Source organism: Mustela putorius, unplaced genomic scaffold (assembly GCF_011764305.1).
Source record: "Mustela putorius furo isolate JIRA1106 unplaced genomic scaffold, ASM1176430v1.1 tig00003834_pilon_pilon_pilon, whole genome shotgun sequence".
NCBI lineage: Eukaryota > Metazoa > Chordata > Mammalia > Carnivora > Mustelidae > Mustela > Mustela putorius.
The window spans coordinates 60,667,784-60,680,234 of NW_025421987.1; the positions used below are offsets into that span (position 1 = coordinate 60,667,784).

A 12,451-nucleotide genomic window follows, 5' to 3' on the forward strand; every position below is an offset into this window, starting at 1 on the left:
TAGTGATCCACAAAACTGCTCTGTGTTGATCCTAGGAATCCAAAACCCTGTCCCAGGCCCCTATCCCACACTTGTTCACATCCTTCAAGGAGGTTCACAGCAAGTGTGAAAGCCCCAAGAAGCAAAGACCCTTCTAAGGAGGCAAAGACACATTTAACCTAAACAAGCATGAAGAATATTGACCCAGACAGGGCTGAATAAGAAACCACGCAAAATAAATACACAGAAAAAGTATGGACCATCCCTGACCATAATCAATGATGAACCAGCCCAGTGTGGAAACGCTTTGCCGAGAGCCCTGTTGGAAGCTCAGGGCTGTTTCTCATTCCTTTTTAAAGGAAATCAGCGTCATGTAAGCACTGTTCATCCTGTTTCTCCAGCACAATGGCTTTTGAAGAACATGCTTTTGAAGTTCAGGTACCGTGGTGTTTGGGGACAAAGATGACGGTTGTGGCAGTAATAGGCTTCGTAACACACTGATCAGATTCATATTTTTCTATTACAGTAAATGTGCCTCAAGTAATAGAACTTACCAGCAACACTAACCACGGCCATACTGTTCTTTTATTTCCAAAGAAATAACATTTTCAAAAGTGACAAAGGACTCTGACAAAGGCCCAGCGACAGGAGCGAGAATGACTCAGTAGCAGAAAGGCCTTCTCCGTGTGGCTAGCTTCTTGCCCCACTTGGTTCCTGACTGGAAAGTGTGTTGAGCCAAAGCTTTTCCACACCCAGAGGGCCCGCTGCCAGCCCTGTAGGGCTGCGCTCCTGCCCGGCCCCAAGCCAGCGAGAACCTCTGATGGGCAAGGCTCAAAAGGCAGCTCCAGGAACATCGACAGCATGGAAAAAGAGACAGCTTTCTGCTTCCATCGCTTGAAAACACGGAGGCAACCATGTTTCTTACCTTTTCCTGTCTCTCTCTTAGAAGAAATACAAACTTTGCAGAGGCATTCACTGGCCCCTTCAAAGAAGTATCCATGTTAGATGCCAATCAAGGAGAAGACATCTCCACAAAAGGGGTAGTCCACAGGGTCCGGCCAGCTGACAAGCTTGGAGAACACACCTAACCTGGGTTATTGCTCAGGGCAGCTTTGGGGTTGCAGCTCCATTCAGGAGAAATCCCTACCCATCACTGGGTTCTAGAAGCTATGCTAGGCAAGCCCAGAATGCCAAGGGGCACGCCCAGGGGGACTCCCTGTTAGCAAATGTGGATGACCAGACCCTTGAGGAAATCATGTGAGGACAGAAGAGGGTGGTCTGCAAGGGAGGGAGGGCAAGGGGATCTGGACAGTGAGAGCCCGCAGGGGCATTCAGCTCCCCTGTCAGCAAGAAAGCAGCACTCGTTGGGCAGCCATGACAGCGCCTGTCTCTCGGGAGGTGAACTTTTCTCAGAAGCGAGACTATTTCATCAGGTTTTTCCACAGCCCAGAGAGAATATCTCATGAGACTGCCCCACTCCCTCTGTCCTAATTCCTCATCTCCCAGAGCTATTGCAGTTTCCTGGTCTTCCTGATAATGGGAGGCAACCCTGAAAGGTGTCTACTGGGGACAGGCAACTGGCGCTGGGCCTCAGGACACCAACATTGAAATGAAGCAGAAACTGTAAATGATTTCTAAAGATTGTACTGTCTTTCAGTTCTCTCCTTTTAAATCCCAGCCTGCCCGCCCTCTCCCCAGCCATCCCACAAGGGTCATCTCCTTGGCAGCTGAGGCGGACAGAAGGGGCCAGACGCCCGGCCAGGGCCTGGAATCCACTGGCCTGGAGGCCCTGCATGCACTCTGGACCACATTTCATGCTGCCTGCCCTGCATTCCACACCCTGGTGAGAGCTCCAGGAAGATCCACATTTTTAAAGCAATAGTGTCAGCTGGTTTGTGAGCCTAGTTTCTGGTGAATTCAGTTCCTGTGAATTATGGTCCCAAAGGTTTATGAATTGCCAGGAAAGATAAAAACCTAGTTCCCAGATGGGAAAGGTACAAGAACAGATCCCCAAGCACAGAGCCCCCTCCCTCTGGGCTCTGGGACAGCAGGAGGCCCTGGCATGCCTCTCTGATGGGCTGCCCCTCCTAACAGTTTCCCTTGTGCCCCTCAGAGTTTTCTGAACGCTGGTGGAATTTCCAAAACTAGATGAGACTGAACCACAGAGAGCAGGACCCAGCCCAGTGATAATGGTGAAAAGTAATGGCCCCTAAGGACGGAAAGGGGGCAAAGTGGTGAAGTACTGTATAATTTAAATGCATTTGGGGAGACGCCCGAAAACGACTAGGGCAGAACACTATGCTGGCTACATTAAAAACAAAAGCAAGGGGTGCCTTGTTAAGTTGGTTAAGTCAGTTGGTTAAGCATTTGCTTTTGGCTCAGGTCATGATCTCAGGGGTCCTGGGGTTGGGCCCCATGTCAAGCTCTCTGTCCCGTGGAGAGTTGGCTTCTCCCACTGTCTCTGCAGCTCCCCCTTCTTGTGCTCTCTCTCTCTCTCTCAAATAAATAAATAACTTTTTTTGAAAAAAAAAGAAAAAACAAAAACAAAACAAAACCTCCAAAGAGGGGAAGAACTTCTGGTTGTGATTCTTTCCCTTCCCTCCGGTCCTCATCCCTCAGGCTCCTAACCAGCAATTAATAAGATGCTGGGGCCATAATTCACACACACAGAACTCACCAGAAAGTAGGCTTACAAACCAAATGATACTCTTTGCTCCCCTCCCAAGGGGGACACTCGACAAGGCTGGAGACATTTCGGTGTCTGCACTAGTGGATGCCAGGCGGGCATCTAGAGGGTAGAGATGAAGCCTGCCGCCAACAATCCCACAATGCCCACCGCAGCCCCCATGGCCAAAGTGTCAAAGTGCCTCCCTTGAGAAACCTTGCCTGCAGAGAAAGAGTCTCTGATCTCTCACCAACCCACTTGCAGCCACACCAAACAAAGTGTATGTGGGCGATTCCTGAGGAGGGAAAGCTCGGTAGTGGCTGAGAACATGCACGGATTCCTAGACTGTTAAACCTGAGTTCTAAGCGGGTGGGCAAGGGGCTCTAGTGAGTGAATCCCCTTTCCCTACCACTGTCTGCTGAAGTCCATTAAGCATCTAGCCACTCGCAGTTTGCTACCGAGTTGTAGGCCAGGGGTTCCAGGGAACCCAGGTCTACAGATTGAGATGGGGAGGAAGGACAGGGCAGCCAGGACAAAGGCAAGACAGACAAATAACCGAACTGAGACACAGGCCACACGGATTGCACAAGCCAAGCCGGAAGCTGAGTCCAATGCTGAGCAACGCTGAGGGGCAGACAGAGTGTTCCCAGGTAAGTACAGTAGCATTTGAGGAATGTACAGGAAGGCCAGGGGAGGGCAGCCATGTCACCACCTGTACCCCATAGGTTCGTGGCAACATGGAGTGTCTTGTGCCCCACCCCACCCCCCAGGGCAGGCAGACCCGGAGGGTACCTGCTCCACACTCCAAACATTCACTGTCACCTGGGACTGAGGATTCAGGTGCTAATAAGCAAAAGACGAAAATGTGCTCTAGAGAGGTACCTCAAGCACAGGTTACAGTGTTCCATAGCAGGAGCGCTGCCTGCACATGGTGGAACTTGCACGTGACCTGGGCCTTGGTGTGTGGGCACTGCAGGGGGAGCTGAGCTTACCTGAGAGCCCCAGACCTGGGTGACTGCGGGGTGCGGGGTGGGGTTGGGGGATTGGTTGTCCTACTGACAAGAATCTCTGTAAAACAGCTTTTGGCTTGAAGGATTTTATCCCGACTTGTGTTTTAGTCACTCAACAAAACCTCTGTCTCTCTCCCTCCTAACTCTTTCTGAGAAATAAGGCCGTACCTACTCTTACTAGGAATCACAGACCCTGGGAAGCCCTGTGGAGCTTAATGGCGAACCCATCATGTTGGTGATGCTGGTGGTTCTAACTTACAGGCCATCAGATGTTGCTTCCTTTCCCGTACCTCTGCCTCACTCAGAAACAGCAACTCAGAAACCTACCCAGGCGAAAAGTCATATGCTTTGAAGAGGTGCTAATAATTCAGCAACCTAAACATTTTCCGGGACCAAATCTTTACCAGAGCTAACAAGTAGTCAGATGGATGGCCCTGTGAGCTTTCTCCTCTGACAATGAAGGCACAGAAAGGTCAGCCGCCGGACACAGAAAGAGGAGAAGGGTCCTGAATACACACAGACAGTTTAATCACCCGTGAAGAAATCCAAGAGTTGACTGAAAGTGCTTTGTCAGGGAGAGAAGGGAGGCCCCCTGGCCTCAGAGAAAGGCCAGGAAGGCTGGAGGTTGCTTTGGCCGCAGAGATGGTGGCTGACCACAGAGGCCACCATGGAGACACCAAGGGCCTGCTGGGGGAATGGTGGTGGAGAGACTCAAAAACAGGAGGGCAGGGAGAGCCAGCACTTTCCAAAGGGCCTGGCAAACACTTGTTCCCTAAAAAGAAGATGAAAATTGAGCTCAATGGGAAGGGAAGACATTGTTTTTAAAACCACCACAATTACTTAAGGGTTGGTTAGTCCTTCAAGCTTCTGTCTGTCAATTCTGTCATTTCTTATTCCAGACTCCTCAGAGTATTTGAAAGACTGGTTTATTCATATTACATCAATGTCCCTTACTTGCATTTAAAAAAATCAAGGTCAAGCTATGTTGATATGCGAAAGGGAATTTAGATGAATGAGGGCTGGCTCCCAGGCTCTGGCCCTATAATTACTTTCTTTGTAAGCCTGAATACCCAATCAGATGGTTGCCTTCTCAACACTTTTTGTCATATTTATGGAATACCTTTAAACAATGGAATCTGGAAACTACAGCAACATCTGTGTCCAAATATATCCAAGCCTGTTTGTGTTTTTAATCAGAAATCAAACAATTTTAGATGAACTCATCTATGGTAGCATCGCAAATGCATATTTTTAGGTAATTTTTGAGAGCATTTTGCAAACCATTAAAGTAACGACATCATGCTTTATCTTTAAAAGATATTTCTCAGCTGTGATTACTATTGGAATGAAATCAGGGGTGGCATTCAAAAAAGACTGCAACATAAAAAGGTTTGCATAAGAATTCTGATTCCATTAGAAAACCAGTCCTTTTAGGCCAGTTCTTCCATTCTCCATTGGCTCATGTAATATGGTTGGTTTGTTCTCATTCCAATTAAAGATGCAATTCATTAAAGAGTCTTTAACTTCATTAAAGCAAAGCTTTCTGTTAAGGTTATCAAGCGTTGATGGGCTTCTAAGCGGACATTCTCCGCAGGCAGGAGAATGCCACTTTCAAACCCTCTGATTTTGTATGAAGCAATTCCTTTCTACACAAAGAATTTCATTTCTGTAGTCGGGCCTAGTAAAATGTTTATTCATTTACACTCAGTTTGGTTATTTTAGGCCCAGATCCATTTTCAATAATTTCGATATGAGAATGATGTGTACAGAAGGAGAGTTGTGTTGTTTTCATTTAATCCTTGGTGCTTAGGAAAAAAAAAAAAAAAAAACTTAAACCAATGAAGTGCTTCCATCACCTGGAGTTTCTTAGGAGGAAATGACTTTTCAAGGCATGTGGGAATTGTCAAGAAAAGAATTTTCCCTTGAAATGATGTGTTGGTACACGGGAGAAGTGCCGGGCAGGGTAGCAAGAGGAAGAGGTAACTCGGCTGGTGAGGAAATGAGTAGCTGTTTTGAAGGCTTGATGAACAGGAGACCAGTGCACATTTTCCTCATTTATCTTGTCATCTTGAAAAGTGGTGGAATTCAGGTACGTCTTGATTGTTCAGGATAATAAAGGATACGTGAGACATGACGAGAAAAACCACCAATGGTGAGCAAAATAAGAAAACCAGGGATCACTTTTTAAAATTTGTTTATTAACACTCACACCAAGCTGTGTACTTTGGTTCGCATGGCCGCGTGGTATCTGATGTCGCATATAAAATCGCAGAGGCCATGACAAGCAGGAAGAGAGGCCTGGCCCTGCTGTCTGAGTAACACAAACAGCCCTGTGTGTTATATGTGGGCCTGAAGAGCCCAGCTCTGGAGCCCACCTGCCACCACCTCACTTCTTCCCCTGCCTCTGCCTGCCCCCTAGTGGACAAGCATGGGAAAGCGTGGGAGTCATCCTACCAGGCTTTGTGAGGACTGAAATATGGCTCCCTGAGAGCATGCCTCCCCCCCATCCCCCACCCCGACCCGGGCCTGTTCCCAAGCACTGTCTGTGGATTTCCTGGAGAATCAGAGCTCTGCCTGGAGACCCTTGGGTCTCCCTGGGATGAACACCTCCACTTCCGGTGGTCTTTTCCTGGGGCCTTTGTCTATCTCGGCCTGCCCCCATCCCCAACTTGCAGACATTGTCCCTTGAGTGGTCTCCATAGCAGACGTGCCTTTCCTAGAAAGGATACATTATTCCTTCTTTGAATCCTACAAACTGTGCAGAACCAACAGGGTACTATTAAACATGTACTGGGTGCTGTACACGTTTCCCACTGTAGGAGCCTCTCGTGCATCCCGTATGTCCGGAGAGGTATTCATTCGTTCATCAGAAACCTTCTAGATGCCCAGCCCTGGATACACGGAGGAAACATGATGCCAAGGCTCCCACCTGGAGGAGCTCACAGTCCAGGGAAGCGACAGCTTATCCATTGATCGCCATGTTATCAGGTTGGTGCCACTAAGAAGCTCTCAGTTCTGTGCCTCCAGAATAAGGCAGTAGGGGAAGAGGCATTTGAATTTGTCGTGGGCTCTCGGCACAGCAGAGTTAGTCCAGCAACTGCTTTGTTCAAATGAGCCAGGTTTAGAAAGAGGCTGGCACAGGCTGTCCTGATACGGACACCTCTGGAGTACTGTGGCTGTGCTGGGTATTTCCATCTCTGCCCAAGTCACCGTGATCTGTCCCAGCAGAGGCAGACACTGCCAGGAGCTCCCTCAGATGACACATGGCGTGATCTTCCCACTGTGGCAGCCCTCGGCTCCTGCCCACACTCTGCTCTGCTTTGCTCACTTCAAGCCTCCTTTAATTTTGCTGAAGCTCCCATTTTGCACGTTGCTGATTCACAGCTCTGGAAGACCTAGAAAGAAAAAAAGGTAATTATCTCCAATGACTCAGGAGCCCTCCTGGACTCTGTGATCTCTGTGTAGACTTTCACTTTGAAAGCCTGAGGGTAATAATATTGTCATCTGTGTAGGCAAAGCTGGAAGGAAACGGATTAATGTTCTTCTACATTCCTGCCTCTTGGCAAAAATTAGTGTAGAGAAGACAGAGTCTGAGCCCTGGCCTGACAGCTGAGGTGAATGCATCTCATCCAGAGGTGAAGGGACCTGTAAAGAGCCCCAGAAGATGACAAGTCCCTGGGGTGAGGGCATCAGCTCGCTCCTCCCTCTCTCTTTCTCTCTCTCTGGTGTGTGTGTGTGCATGTGTGTGTGTGTCTCAGTTTCTGTCTCTGTCTCTCTTTCCCTCTGAGGCAATAAATGTTTGTGGGAAGAATGGCTGCCACTCTGCGTACTGTCAGGCTGCCTGAGCCCTGGAAGGAACAGGGGTTGGGAAGCGAAACCACTGGCAGATCTTAGACTTGTCAACTGAAGATTCGTGAACAAATAAGGGGAAGTGACTTACCTGCCACAAAACTACTGAGAGAGATGACCCTTGAGGAAGGGTGGGAATCCCAGGAGAGGAGAGGAGAAGGGACTATGCTCCACTGCAGTCCACTGATGGACTCTCCACACTCGGAGGAAAGCACGTGCCCCTCTGTGGGGCAGGAGCACCAGCAGGAGCAGCGGGAGCAATGTGAGCCTGGTGCCCCTTTGGGGCGGGGTGAAACTGAGAGTCAGCAGCAGGAGGTGCCCCGGGTGAGGATTGCAGGGCAGTGCTGGGCTAGAGGGCGCAAACGCTGGAGCCCCTGAGAAAGGGTCTGGGGGTTCTTTGCCCAAGTCAGCCCTTCCCCCTGGGCAAAAGAGAGCGTGCAAGAGGCCCCACGGGGGCAGAGCCAGTGTGGCTGGAGAGTGTGGGGTGGGAAGGCAGAGCCAAAGACCTCTGGGGACAGACCTGAAATCTGTGGCTTTCCCTGAGGCTGTTGAGGACTGGGGGAAGGAAAGAGACACACAACTACAAATGTTGTGCCCTCTGCAAATGTTATAATTAGTCTGAAGACACTCCACCATCCTATTTTAGGATGGTGTGCATTCAGATTCTCTTCCCGTGCCCCAGCTTTGGGTTCCATTAAATCCTCATTCTCCCTGCTTTTCCCCCCATGGGTTCCTAATTCCTTCCTTCTCTCAATACACACTAATTGAAGGCCTGCCCTTTTCCAGGTCAGGCTGGGTACCAAGAACACCATGTCAGGGAAAACAGACAAGGCTCTGCTCTTGTGGCACTTCCACAATAGAAAAGGAGAGACCTTGATTGAATACCCACACAAGTTAATGGGACACTGCAGTGTGGGGAGCTCTGAGGCTGTCATAAGGGGTTTGGTTTAATCAGAGGTGTCAAAAAACTCTCTGAAGAAGGGATGAATGAAATAAAATTCGAAGGACCAATAGGATTAACCAGGCCAGGTAGGTCTTGGCCATGGAAAGACTCAAGTGTGACCAAAGTACACACAGCAAGGCAGGCAGGAGGCACGACAAGGCTGGTCTTGAGACAGACGTGGCCAGTGAGGGGGGGTGGGGTTGGGTGGGCACTGAAGGGCTTACGCGGATGGGCCATGTGATCAAAGAGGCATTGCAGAAGGACTGCTCCAGCTGCCCTGCGGAGAAGAGTGTGGAAAAGGTCATAAGTGGATGTCATGAGACCAGTTAGGAAGCCGTTACAGGTGAGTTCGAGACCAGGAGGAGAGCAAAGGCGGGCATAGGGCAGGGGGCGGGGAATTCTATTTAGGATGAATAATTGTCAAGACACAGTGATGGAACAGAGAGGCTTACAATGTACTCCACACCTGTTCGATCCTCCAACAGCACCCCCTGCAATAAACCCTCTCTTAGTGGGCTAGATTACTATCTGAGACACAAATGCGACATTCTCTTTGCAGGTGTGTCCCTAGAGAGGACTTCATGATTCCTTTCTAGTTTTCTCTAAATATGAAGGAAAGAAGGTCCATGATGCGTGAAACATATCAATTCAAAGGTCACAAGTTGAAAGGGTGACAGCAACTCAGATTACAGGATTGTCAACTTCCAAGCTCCCTGACCTTGGCTGAAGGGCTGAAGGGTTGGGACAAGAGAGCTTAACAACACCGCGGGCTGCTGGAGTGTTAGAGGGGCTGACCGAGAGCTCAAACTTCATGTATGGCCCAATTAATTGACATATTTTTCTACTGCACAGTTAGGGGATGCTTTTGTAAGATTCCCAAGTCGGCTGGGAGTGCACCTAGCTATCAGAAGCCCTCCTGCTAGGACCGCTGCTTCTACAGCACAGACACCCATCCATCTCAGGAATGCGGTTTTCTCTCTGTGCTGGGCTAGGCATCAAGGACTGGAAGATGAAGAAAAGTGTCCTGCACTCCAGGAGTTGCAGCCTTGCAGGCCAGTCAATCAGGAGTGCACGGTGTGATAGGCGACAACACAGGCAGGGATAGAAGCTCGGCCCAACAGAATTAGGGAGGTTTTCCAGAGGGCCTATCGAAGCCAAGTCAAGGGGTGAGCAGGAATTTATTTGGAGAAGTGGAGACTGATTGTTTCAGGCAGAAAGAAAAAAAAAAAATAGCTGATACAAAACTGCAAAGATACCTAAGAATGAGGTGGGACCAAAAAGTGATGGCCCTGGGGTGACAGTGGGGCTATAGCCAGAGGTGAGACTGGAGACAGCATTGGTGGGTCACAAAGGATCTTAACTACCTGCTTTAGACATTAGTATTAGAATTTCTATTGCTGCATAACAAATTACCCCAAATCTTAGGTGCTTAAAACAATAAACATGAGGGTGCCTGGGTGGCTCCTTCGCTTAAGCCTCTGCCTTGGGCTCGGGTCATGATCCTGAGCTCCTGGGATTGAGCCCCACATCAGCTTCCTTGTTCAGCTGGGAGCCTGGTTCTCCCTCTCTCTCTGCTGCTCCCCCTGCTTGTGCTTTTCTCACTCTCCCCCACTCCTGCCTCAAAAATAAATAAAATCTTTAAAAAATAATAATAAATTCAACAACAGACATGTATTATCTCACTATTTCTGTGGGTTAAGAATCCAGGCATTGCTTAGTGGTCCTCTGACTCACGGTCTCACAGGCTGCAATCAAAGTGTTGGCCAGGGCCTGCGGTCACCTCAAGGTTCAACTGAGGGAGGATCACCTTCCAGGCTCACTCACGTGGCTGTTGGCCAGTCTCAGGTCCTTGCTGGCTTCTTGCTGAAGACATCCGTTCCTTGCCACATGGGCCTGTCCATAAGGCAGCTCACAACATGTCAGTTGGCAGAGAGAGAGAAAGAGAGAGAGGGAAGGAAGAAGAGAGGTCGAGAGAAAGACATAGTCTTTTTTTGACCTAATCTCAGAAGTGACATCCCATTACTTTTTTTATTCTATTTGTTTAAAGAGTTGCCAGATCCAGCCCCCATGTCCACAGGTGAGGGGGTTTACACAGGGTGTGAAAACTAACAGGTGGAGATCCCTGGGGTTGCTTTGGAGGCCGCCTACCACATAGAGGAGAGCTATTTAAGACGCAAGCCCAGCATCATCTCATTCTTCATAAATTATATAGAAAGACCTATAATTTCACTGCATATTAGTTTGTTTTTGTCGATGGGTACACTCTGGTCCCTAGGAGCCCTGAAGAACAGTGTGCTTCATTTCACGTCTCTCCCTAAGGATTTTATACAACCCACTTGGCACTCACGCTGTTATTATTAGATAGATTCAGCCAGAAGCTGCCTGTGTGGGTAGAGAGAGGTGGGAAGGTAGGGAGGCAGAGAAAGGAAGTGATCAGGACCCCAAATTGAATCAAGAGAAAGGTCACACGCCAACTGAAAATTAGAAATGAATCTGAGTGGAACTAAGTATCGTGGTTGACAGCTCATACGCGCCATGCCAACTTTGCCACGGCTTGGCAGCGGACCTTGGTTTTCCCACATGCAACTGAAAATAACTAACATTCATCCTGAGGGAGTACCACTAAAATAAGAAACTACTGCGAGCTATACCTCACTGCTCATTCAAGCTGGAAGCAGTCTGCAATTACTTAGCTGAAATTAGATACAAATTAAGTTGCCACTTCCGGAACCCTTTTTCCTGTACTATATTACAAAACAGAAACTGATTTTTGAACTCTGACAGTTTCGATTTTTTCTTTTCTTGCAAATAAATGTGATATCTGATAGAATATCCACAATAGCAGATTATTGACACTGACCTCTTGTGAGATCTCATCTCTTTAGAGGTCTGGTTTTCTGATTCTCAGACCTGGGTGTAATTGCTATGGACAGAGTTACAGGTTGCTAGAGAGGAGAGCAACTTGCCCACATTTGAAGTATACCACATGGCAGGGGGCAGGGGTGGAGGAAAGAGGACTAGGACAGAATTTTCCCCTGAGATGTATGTGGATGGCCCTGCTCCCACTTTTTTGGCTTGTCTGAAAGCTCTCAGGGTCTGCAGCCATTTAAATACAGAGTCTCCTATGTTTTTAAAAACAAAACAAACATACATGAAAATAATAATAATAACTTGAGGGTCTCCCCTCAAACTTGACTAAAAAGGAACTGGCATGCAGATAATGTGGGTGTTTGGAGGTCTTCTGTTATGAAAGAGTCCCCGGATTGTATTATCTCCTTAGTAAAATACCATCTTCCTTGACCTATTAGAAGAAGTAAATGAACTTCAAAGAGCCCAGCTGTGCCAGAACCTAGGACGCTGTGGCAGCTTTCAGGGTAGATTGCTTCTCCGTAACTTTGAAGTCCAAGCTCCCTTTGCAGAAGGCAAAGAGTACTGTTGGAGACATTAGTCATCATTTAAAACTACCCCCCCACCCTCTTTCACCAGCCCCACACATTCCCACCCTATATTCTTATCATGATACGGTGAATCTTAGAAGTGACAAATTAAATAAAGAGTTTCCAGGTAACCTTTCTGCCTCCATGAAGATTTTCTTTTTTTTCTTCTTCTTCTTCTTCTTTTTTTTTTTTTGTCTCTGTAAGTCTTAAAAAAGAACACTAAAAGTCACCTAAGCAAACCCTTCAGATGGTGAATCTCGACAGCTTCACTTTAATTTTGGGGGTTATTTCATGCCTAGTTTAACTTTTTAAATTATATTTAGTATCTTTTCCAGACTTCTTAGGGCTTGGGAAGAAAATGCAATGAAGTTAAATGAGCTCAAAGTAAATTGAGTAATCCAAAATGAATTGATGTCAGCAATGATTCCGCAAGCAGCTCTCTCCCACATCACATCTCCTGGGAGTGGTGAGCTCAGCACTACATTTATTCTGACATAGGAAAGCACACACGCAGACTCTGGCTGGCCCAGACCAGCTGAAAATGCAAGGCAACCACCCTCTCTGGACA

General features: G+C 48.0%; 1 long non-coding RNA gene across 1 annotated transcript; it reads right to left on the bottom strand.

Annotated features, from left to right (window-relative positions):
* Nucleotides 1-5,831: 5,831 nt before the first annotated feature.
* On the bottom strand, nt 5,832-9,932 carry LOC123394401. The gene is made up of 2 exons (XR_006609127.1): nt 7,595-9,932; nt 5,832-7,049 (listed from the first exon to the last, which is right to left on the bottom strand). It is a non-coding gene; the product is annotated as an uncharacterized LOC123394401 (long non-coding RNA).
* Nucleotides 9,933-12,451: the final 2,519 nt, after the last annotated feature.